Here is a 10,503-nt window from a genome sequence, read left to right on the forward strand (position 1 = left end):
CAGGCAGGAGCCACCATGCTTGGGCTCAGTATGTCTATTTTTTTCTTCTTTTTTTTGAGACTGAGTTTCACTCTTGTTGCCCAGTCTGGAGTGCAATGGCCCACTCTCAGCTCACTGCAACCTCTGCCTCCCAGGTTCAAGAGATTCTCCTGCCTCAGCCTCCCAAGTAGCTGAGATTATAGGCATAAGCCACAACACCCAGCTAATTTTGTATTTTTAGTAGAGACGGGGTTTCTCTGTGTTGGTCGGGCTGGTCTTTAATTCCTGCTTCATCCTCCCAAAGTGCTGGGATTATAGGTGTGAACCACCGTGCCCAGTCGGTATGTCTGTGTGTTTATTTTTTCGGTATGTCCATTTTTAAAAATAATGGTTACTGTATACATTTTAACACGCACACATAACAATATCACAAGTTATTATGTTTATCCTTCTCCACAAAAACAAAAGGGCCTTATAATACTTACATTTTGAGTACTCTCTTCCTCATTTATTTCTATTACTCCTTTTTTTTTGAGACAGTCTCACTCTATTGCCCAGGCTGGAGTGCACTGGAGTGATTTCGGCTGCAATCTCACCTCCCGGGTTCAAGCAATTCTCATGCGTCAGCCTCCGGAGTAGCTGGGATTACAGGCGTGAACCACTGCGCTTGGCCTATATTCTATTACTTCCTAGTATTCTAGTTCTAAATGTATCATAAATTCCGCAGTCAGGTATCATCATTATTCTTTCCTGTAGTCGTTAAAATGTTTATCACATAGTCAGTAGTGTCTTCATTCACCACTCCTTCTCACCTCTCGGACTGTCAATTCAAGGTTGATCTTTTTTTTGGTCTGAGCCAAGTTTTTATAATGAACTTCTGTTGGTGGTAAATGCTCTCATTTTGTACTCATTCTTGAGAAAGGTAATCTTGCCAGGCACACATTCCATGTTGACAGCTATTTTCTCAATACCTTGAAGATCTTATTCCACTGTTTTCTGGTTAGTTCCTTTTGAGAAATCAGTCATTAACTGAATTGTCTTTTCTTTGTAAGTAAGTGTTTTCCCACTAACTTCTTTTGATTTTTTGTTATGTGTATATTTTGTATCGAAGAATCACTATGATATCCTAAGGCGGTGATTCTTTGTTGTTTTTTTTCCTTCTTAAGATTCATTTACCTTCCTGCATATAAATATTTGAACCTTTGAACAGTTCTAGAAAACTTCAGTTAATGCCTCTGCTTCATTCTCTTTGTGTCTCCTTATGGAATTTGGATTAAAGATATAGTGAATAGTCTTACTTTAGCTTCTAACCTTCCTTTCATATTTTTTTTCTTTTTTTTGAGACGGAGTTTTGCTGTTGTTACCCAGGCTGGAGTGCAATGGCACGATCTCGGCTCACCGCAACCTCCGCCTCCTGGGTTCAGGCAATTCTCCTGCCTCAGCCTCCTGAGTAGCTGGGGTTACAGGCACGTGCCACCATGCCCAGCTAATTTTTTGTATTTTTAGTAGAGACAGGGTTTCACCATGTTGACCAGGATGGTCTCGATCTCCTTATCTCATGATCCACCCACCTCGGACTCCCCAAATTCTTTCATATTTTTCGTCTATTCTCTCTCTGTCCTGTCTTCTGGATAACTTATTTGTTAATTTTTTCTTTTTTTAAACTGAAGTCCAGAAATTAGATGCAAGGATAACTTATTTGAATATGCTATTTTAGTTTAAAAATTCTCTCTTTGGATGTGACAAATCTGCTATTTAAACTCTTTATTGAGTTTTTAATTTTAATTGTTTTTGAATTCTAGAGATTCTGCTTCACTTTTTTTTTTAAAAAAAGCTTTGGTCATTTAAAAAGTCTTTTGTTCTTATATTTTCAATCATGTTTTTCTTTAAACATAGTAAACATAATTATTTTACATTCTGCCTGTGATAATTCCTGTATCTGAAAGTTTTGTGGGTCTGACTCTTCTGTCTGTTTTTACTATAGATTTTCATTTATCGTTTATTTTCCTATAGGTTTTAGGTTTTTTGACTGTGTATTCATTTTTCTTGGAACGTTATCTATGGGGATTATTTGTAAATTGAGTACAAGCTGCGTTCCTCCAGAGAGAAATTGTGTTGGTTTCTGTCAGCCATCTGATAACAATTCCAATCCAGAATCCCTTTACATTTAATTATTTGCTTCACATTTTTTAGATCACAACGACAGAGTTAGTTAGGTTCCAGAGCTATCTGCGGTCAACTGATGTAATTATGATGATTCAGGATGAAATTCTGTGATCTCTTCCTCCCACCTCTGCCATTAGCACAAATGGGAAAAGAAGCATGTCTTCTTGCCTTAATTGCTTTGCACAGAGGGCTAATTTCTTATTCACCATTATATTTATGGTCTAACTCTTTGAGGTTCTATGTTTACATGCGGAAGTTTTCCCTGAATCTTCACCTTGGGAGGTGCTAGGCCTATCTCTTGTACCTCTGTCCCTGTGTAGCCATCAAAATGACAGTTCCAGGTCACCAGGGCATGGGAAGCTATACTCAGAGTTAAAGCTGATTTCAGTGCTTGCTTACTTCCCAGGGTTTCTGTTTTCACTGAGTTTTGGGTTTTCTGAATTCTTTTCATTCTTGCTGAACTGGCAATGCATTCAAAAAGGTTTAGACACTTAGCCAGGCATGGTTTATCATGCCTGTAATTCCAGCACTTTGAGAGGCTGAGATGGAAGGATTGCTTGAGACCAGAAGTTCAAGACCCATCTGGGCAACACAGAGAGACCCTGTCCCTCCAAAATATTTTTAAAAATTAGCCAGTTAGGGGCTGGGCTCGGTGGCTCATGCCTGTAATCCCAGCACTTTGGGAGGCTGAGACGGGTGGATCACGAGGTCAAGAGATTGAGACCACCCTGGTCAACATGGTGAAACCCTGTCTCTACTAAAAATACAAAAAATTAGCTGGGCACGGTGGCGCGTGCCTGTAACCCCAGCTACTCAGGAGGCTGAGGCAGGAGAATTGCCTGAACCCAGGAGGCGGAGGTTGCGGTGAGCCGAGATGGCGACATTGCACTCCAGCCTGGGTAACAAGAGCGAAACTCCGTCTCAAAAAAAAAAAGAAATAAAGGAAATAGTAAAGGATTGCTTCTGGCTGGGTGCGGTGGTTTATAGCTGTAATCCCAGCACTTTGGGAGGCTAAGGCAGGCGGATCACCTGAGGTCAGGAGTTTGAGACCAGCCTGGCCAACATGGTCAAAGCCTATCTCTATTAAAAATACAAACACTAGCTGGGTGTGGTGGTGCACAACTGTAATTCTAGCTACTCGGGAGGCTGAGATGGGATAATGACTTGAACCCAGGAAGCGGAGGTTGCAGTGAGCCAAGATCATGCCACCGCCTTCCATCCTGGGTGACAGAGTGAGACTCTGTATCAAAACAACAAAAACAACAATAAACTATGACTTTTTATTATTCTTTTCTTTTAAAAAAAATTTAATGCTTCATTTCATGTCATCCTTACACAGGAGCTTATGCTAATCTTATCTGTATCATTCCAATTTTAGTATATGTGCTGCCAAAGCAAGCCTTTTTATTATTTTCAACTCCTTAGTTACATGGCAATGTAGAACAAGCATTTTTCGGCTGCATGCAGTGGCTCACACCTGTAATCCCAGCACTTAGGGAGACCAAGGTGAGTGGACCACCTGAGGTCAGGATTTGAGACCAACGTGGCCAACATGGTGAGACCCCATCTCTACTAAAAATACAAAAATTAGCCGGGCATGGTGGTGTGCGCCTATAGTCCCAGCTACTTGGGAGGCTGAGGCAGGAGAATGGCTTGAACCCCAGAGGCAGAGGTTGCAGTGAGCCAAGATCATGCCACTGCACTCCAGCCTCTGTGACAAAGAGCAAATCTCCGTTTCAAAACAAACAATCAAATAAACAAACAAAGCTCTAAACCTAGAGGGCCAGTGAGGATGAGCAGTAGAGGAAGGATTAAGGTGTATTAGGCAAATAGAAGTGACAGAATTTGGTTATGGTTAGGAGTTAAGGATGGCAACCCTTACAGTCAATATTGGGCAATGAATTAGTCAATTAATGTAGCCAACTGGGGCAGGCCACCTAGCACATGGATATGAAGAAGAGGTTAGCCATTACCAGAACTCATTGAATTCACCTGACTAGAGGCTTATCAGAAAGTCTCCATTATCCATGTGTAGGTCCAAGAAACAGACTCAAGGCACTCACGTTCTTGTTCTTTCTGAGGCTGATGTGAAAACCAATTGTAAAGGTGACAACACTTTTTAAGGAAAAACTAGCAGAATATGTCCCACAATTCATACATATCTCTACTGCCTTGAAAGGATATTAAAACCCAATTCTGGGTAAGAGACCTTGGCTTCCTGTGTAGGTGCACACCTGGGTAAGAGACCTTGGCTTCCTGTGTAGGTGCACACCTCTGTATGTGGCTGTGTATTCTCTGCTGAAGCTCAGCAATTAGTCTTAAATATCTTTAAGATTTAAAAAATTTAAAAAATTGTCAAGGACTGTTTTTTCCTTTTGCTGATCTGAAAATATGCGTCTTTCTTCAGGAACGTTTTCCAATTTTTTAAATTTTAAGTTAATTTTTAAACTTAATATAGTTTCCTTTTAGTTATTCATTCAGGAAATAATTATTTAGTACTTACTATACTCCAGCCTCTGTAAGAGGCACTAGTAAAACATTAATGAATAAAATAAACAATCCTTTTCCTCAGGGAATTTATACATACAAACATTTAACTCCACGAAGATTAAACATGTAATTATACAGTTATAATTAAACATATAATTACCTGAAGATTTGTAATTGCATAGCCACGTATGGCGATGTGCACCTGTAGTGCTACCTACTTGGGAGGCTGAGGTGGGAGGATCACTTGAGCCTATGAAGTCGAGGCTGCGGTATGTTATGCTCATGCCTGTGAATAACCACTGCTCTCCAGCCTGGGCAACATAGTGAGATACAATCTTTTAAAAATAATGAAATAAATATTTAAAAATTTATAATTATGCACTACACACTGCGGTCTGTTGGGGGGAATAGGGGAGGGACAGCGGGGGATGGAGAGTTGGGGAGAGATAGCATGGGGAGAAACGCCAGATATAGGTGAAGGGGAGGAAGGCAGCAAATCACACTGCCACGTGTGTACCTATGCAACTATCTTGCATGTTCTTCACATGTACCCCAAAACCTAAAATGCAATTAAAAATTCAAAAAAAAATTTATAATTATCATCGATAAAACCTATGAAGAAAATATTTGTATTACGTTGGGGGCTTATCCTGATCTGGGGAGTGGGGTAAAAAAGATTTTCTGGCAACTGCATTTAAGTTGGGACTTGTTGTATAGAGGGAGTCGGAGGGAGCCAAGTAAATGGCAACGGGGAATAAGGGCCGTCCAGAGGGGTTTTAAAGGAAGCGATGGTACAAGTCTTGACTTCGGAGAACCATAGGAAGATCTGTGAGAAGAGACAGAAACGAAGGCCACGAGAGTAGTATATTTAGGGCTCTGTAATCGAAGTTGATATTGGATTTCACTGTAAGAGAAATGACGAACATTTGAAGAATTGAAAGCTGGAAAGTGAAAGTGAAATGGATAGACCTGTGTTTTCAGTACCCTTCCAGGCTGACGGTTCTGTGGAGCGTGGACGACAGGGAAGCAAACTGGAGACAGGGCCTTTCAGGGGTGGTAATGCCTCGAGTTCAAAAAGTGGAAATGGGTTTGGAGATAAGAGGATGGGTTTAATACACGTTTGAGAGGTAGAATTGACAGAACTCAGTGATGAGGTGAAGGATTTAATAAATATTTGAGAGGTAGGACTGATAGAACTTGGTGATTAGTTGAAGCACCCTTTAAACCTAGGGTGCAGTGTGGTCTGGTTTTAGCATAGTATTACATCAACATAAATACTGTCTAAGCAGAAATATATAATTCAAAGCATTTCAGAGATTTAGGCTCTTGAGGAAACAGCAAATGCCTTGGTGGTATTATTATTTTTCTTTTTTCTTTTTTGAGACAGCGTCTCACTCTGTCACCCAGGCTGGAGTGTAGTGGCATGATAATGGCTCACTGCAGCCTCAACTTCCCAAGCTCAGGTGATTCTTTCACCACAGTCTCCTGAGTAGCTGGGATGACAGGTGCATGCCACTACGCCCAGATAATTTTTTTCTGTTTTTCGTTTTTGTGGAGATGGGGTTTTGCTACATTGGCCAGACTGGGCTCGAACTGCTGGCTTCAAGAGATCCACCTGCCTTAGCCTCCCAAAGTGCTGGGATTACAGGCTTGAGCCACCGTGTCTTGCTGGTGGTATTATTTTTAATGCACAGCAAAAGTTCTTTAAGTGCCTTCTTTGGCCGTCTCTTTCATTCTCAATGCCTTTTGCATACTTAGGAAGGAGCTAAAATACAAAACTCTCCCCTCCCTCCCCTCCCTTCCTATGTGTGTTCTCAAATGTTCCCTTTCATCCATCTGAAGCTCCTCATTCCCCAGCATTCTGCTCCTCGTTCCACCTCAGCTCTTCATGATCAGGGTTTATCTAACCTTTCTGGCTTGAAGCCATCTCTCTTTGCTCAGTGTTCAGACTTTGCACAAGAGAGAAGAGCTCCAAAACCAATCCAGCCAGCAACAGGAGCAGGGAGAGAGACTGCAAAGATAGGACTGTTTTTGTTGTTTCCCTGCCACAGTTCAGTGTGTTCTATGAGGAAGAGGCATGTGTATGTTCTAGCTTTGAGCAAATGAGTAGGTGAGGGTCCATTTGTGGAGACAGGAAGTGATTTTGAGGAAAACTTGAGATCAATGTGGGCGTTTTGAGTCTAGGCTGCCTTTTAGATGGTCTAGAGAAGCCGTCCAGAATAATGTGCTTGGAGCTGCCTTTACTGCCGTGTGAAGCAATTATTAAATTCTCAGGAACTGTAAACATGGGCATTGTTAAAAAGTAATTGTATAAGCACTATTAAATAAAAAATGATTGTATAAACATACAATTAAAAATAATTGTACATACAATTGAATAAAAACGTATATACAATTAAATAAAAATAATTTTATAAATATACAATTAAATGAATTACATTGAAAACAAGGATAATAGATACTTGAAACTCATCTCTGTCTACATTCGAGTACTGTCTGTGCTCTAAAGTTACTTAAGTCTGCTGCGCCTGCATGGTGGAAACACCACACAACGGCTTGCTACTGCACCCTTCTTGCCTTTAGTGATGTTAGATTGGTATCTAGAAATTGGCCATATTGGGAGTAAACTACAGAGACTGGCAAATGCTATGAATCAAGGCCTTCTCTTCCTTCCTAAGAAACAGCAGTGAAACAGTTATCATCACGTAATATCCGAGAGACATTTGGATAAATGAATCTAAGCTCAGGAGACAAATCTGGGCTAGAGATATCACCGTGGGAGGCATAGACTTGACGCGGGCAGCTTCGTGGGCTGGCGACAGGGTCCCACCTCATGTTTGGTTTAATGCTCTGCTGTTGCTATCATTACATTCTTAATTTTTGAAAAAGAGGCACCACATCCCTGTTTGACACTGGGCTAAGTTAGGTGATAGGGAATTTAAGGATGTTGGGGAAGGGCATTGCTTAATTGATTTCCTTCCATTCCACATAACAAGTGCTCTGTCTGACCCACCTATGCGGTAACATTTTCACAGATATTTTCCCCATCCATCCCTCAACCTGTGTATTCTCCACCATCAGCTCATAAAATTTCCCTTGTCTGTTTCTTCCCTGTATTGTTCTTTGGCCTTCTTTTGAAACTTGTTAATTTTTTTTAACTTTTATTGTAGGTTCAGGGGTACATGTGCAGCCTTGTTATATAGGTAACCCATGTCATGGGGGTTTGTTGTACAGATTATTTCGTCGCCCAGGCACTAAGCCTAGTACCGAAGAGTTATTTTTTCTGCTCCTCTCCCTCCTTCCTCCCTCCATCCTCAAATAGGCCTCAGTGTCTGTTGTTCCCTTCTTTGTGTCCATGAGTTCTCCTCATTTAGCTCCTACTTATACATGAGAACATGTGGGTGTTTTATTTTTCGTTCCTGTGCTTGAACTGTTAACTTTCAAGGCATCAATGTATTGTATGGCTTTAATAAAAATGTTTCTTCAGAACAGAGATCTCAAGGGAAAAAAAGTGCTTCTCTCCAGATCGCAATGTGCCACACATTCATTTTTCATCGTGGCGTGACAGTGATTATGGAGCCTGTGGAATAAGACAGAACTGGGTTTAAACTCTTTCTCTCTTCTGTTTTCTAATCCTTAGAACCTGTGAATGAGTTTGAACTCTTGTGTCTGTGACCTGAGGTAAATTTCTTTGACTTCTCTACCCTTCGGTTTCCTCATCTGAGGAAAAGGTAATCTTTACCTCTGAAGGTGATTGTGAATAGTAATTAGATAATCTACATAAAGTGCGTTACATAATGCCTGGTCCGCGGTTACAGTGTTCAGTTAATGGCAGTTATTCTTTTTATTCATACATGATGAATTAGGAACGCCAGCAATGAAATTTGGACATGCTGCATGGTAGAAAGGTCTTAGGAGGAATGAAGGGAACATGGCAGAGATGAGCTGCAAGACTTCAACTCTTTAAACATTTTCCTGGTCCCGCAATATGTATGTCCTAGACTGGATTGGACAAAGCGACTTTTTACTGGGGCTCTTAGTATTCTCACGAGTCCTATCCCGTTATTCCTCAGACACAGGTAATCTACACAAAGAGGGCGGATGTGGGCTGTTGGACAGGCGGTCATTCAGCCTTCTCGTGTCAGTGAAAAAGCCTTTCCTTTCCAGCCTTCTTGCGGCAGTGAAAAATCCGGCCCTGGCGTGAAGCTTGGCACAGGGTCGGCACTCAGTGTTTTGTAGGTTTTCCTCTTCACTGCCGTGGCCCCAGCTTCTGGCACAGCCTGGCACACAGGAGGCGTCCATTTATTGAATGAGCGCACGATAATGTCACCCGTTTCTCTCTCTTCCCCCAAAACCCTGTTCTTGCGCCTCTGCCCGACGCAGTCAGCGTATCCCAGGGCGCCAGGCGCAAGCCAGGCCTGGTTCACGGATTCGCTCCCCACGCGAGGCTGCGGTTTCTATGGAAACGGCGGGAAATAACAACTCCTTTCCCCTGGGGTGAGCGAGGCCCGCAGAGGTGACAGCAGCTGGAGGAACGGCGTGAGCCACGCGCGGCCGCAGCAGAGGTACCCGCTGTGCCCCCGAGCCACTGCGCCCCGCCCTCCCCGACCCCGCGCGGCCGGCGCCCGAGCCCCCTCCCCTCGCCAGCGCGCCAGCGTCGGTAGGTACCACCGCGGAAGGCACCTCCAGGCCGCCCCCCCAGCCAGGGCCCTGCTGGCGCGCTGCCTGCTGTGCTCAGGAGACAGGCACTCGAACTTCGCCGCCGGGCGGCGCTCCTCAGCGGGGAGGCGGGTAGGGGTCCTAGACACGAGAGTCTTCGCTCTGTTTCTTACTCATTCATTCATTCATTCATTTAAATCCCTCCCTCCCTCCCTCCCTCCCTCCCTCCCTCCCTCCCTTCCTTCCTTCGTGGGGTCTTACTGTGTTGCTCAGGTTGCTCTCAAACTCCTGGGCTCAAGTGAGCCTCCTGTCTCAGTTTCCCAAACTGCTGGGATTATAGACATGAGTTACTGGGCCTCCCCTCTCTCTCTATATATACACACTCATACATATATATACACATACATACATAATTTTTTTTTTTTTGCTGAGACACGGTCTTGCTGTTTCTCCCAGGCTGGAGTGCACTGACAAAATCATAGCTTACTGCAGCCACGACCTCCTGAGCTCCAGTGATCCTCCTGCGTCAGCTATAGCAGGGTCCACAGGCGCACACCATGCCCACCTACTTTATTTTTATTTTATTTTTTAATTATAGAGACCGGGTCAGGTTGGTCTCAAACTCCGGGCCTCAAGCGATCACAGGCGCGTTGTAGAGACGTGGTTCCCCAGTGTTTCCCAGGCTGGTATATAACTCTTGATCTCAGTCAATCCTCCCGCCTCGGACCCTCAAAATACTGGAATTTGCAGGTGTAAGCCACGGAGCCTGGCTTTGCACTGCTTCTCTCTCAATGTACTTTAGACATTTATTTTCCAGCAAAACAGAAACAAAAACAAAAAAACTGGGCAAGTACAGCCAGGAACTTAATTGCTTGAATTTGGGAACAAGCGGGAGATTGAGGGGTAAGGATACAAGACGAGGGAAAAGAAAAATTAAGCTGTTTGGAAAGAGTAGCACAGATATGACGTAAGAAATTGGTGTGTGTGTGTGTGTGTGTGTGTGTCCTCCTCTCTCCTTCTGCCCTTTCTGCCCTCACTCGGCGGTGTGTGTGTGTGTGTGTGTGTGTGTATGTGACCTCCTCTCTCCTTCTGCCCTAACTCGGCGGTGTGTGTGTGTGTGTGTGTGTGTCCTCCTCTCTCCTTCTGCCCTCACTCGGCGGTGTGTGTGTGTGTGTGTGTGTGTGTGTATGTGACCTCCTCTCTCCTTCT

The 10,503-nt window shown here is 43.3% G+C and overlaps 1 protein-coding gene and 1 pseudogene across 2 annotated transcripts in view; one reads left to right on the forward strand and one right to left on the reverse strand.

Moving 5' to 3' along the window:
• Positions 1 to 3,444: 3,444 nt before the first annotated feature.
• LOC118153290 (U6 spliceosomal RNA) lies at positions 3,445 to 3,543 on the reverse strand (annotated as a pseudogene).
• Positions 3,544 to 9,138: 5,595 nt separating this feature from the next.
• Positions 9,139 to 10,503, forward strand: part of DCDC2 (doublecortin domain containing 2) — a 202,203-nt gene continuing 200,838 nt past the window's right edge. Inside the window, exon 1 of one of the 2 annotated variants that reach the window (XM_008993891.4) lies at positions 9,139 to 9,295. The gene's annotated coding sequence lies outside the window, so the exon portion shown is untranslated. The remainder of the gene's footprint in view (positions 9,296 to 10,503) is intronic. The other variant, XM_035294775.3, reaches the window with a different exon arrangement.

This window comes from Callithrix jacchus, chromosome 4, assembly GCF_049354715.1.
Source record: "Callithrix jacchus isolate 240 chromosome 4, calJac240_pri, whole genome shotgun sequence".
NCBI classification, from domain to species: domain Eukaryota; kingdom Metazoa; phylum Chordata; class Mammalia; order Primates; family Cebidae; genus Callithrix; species Callithrix jacchus.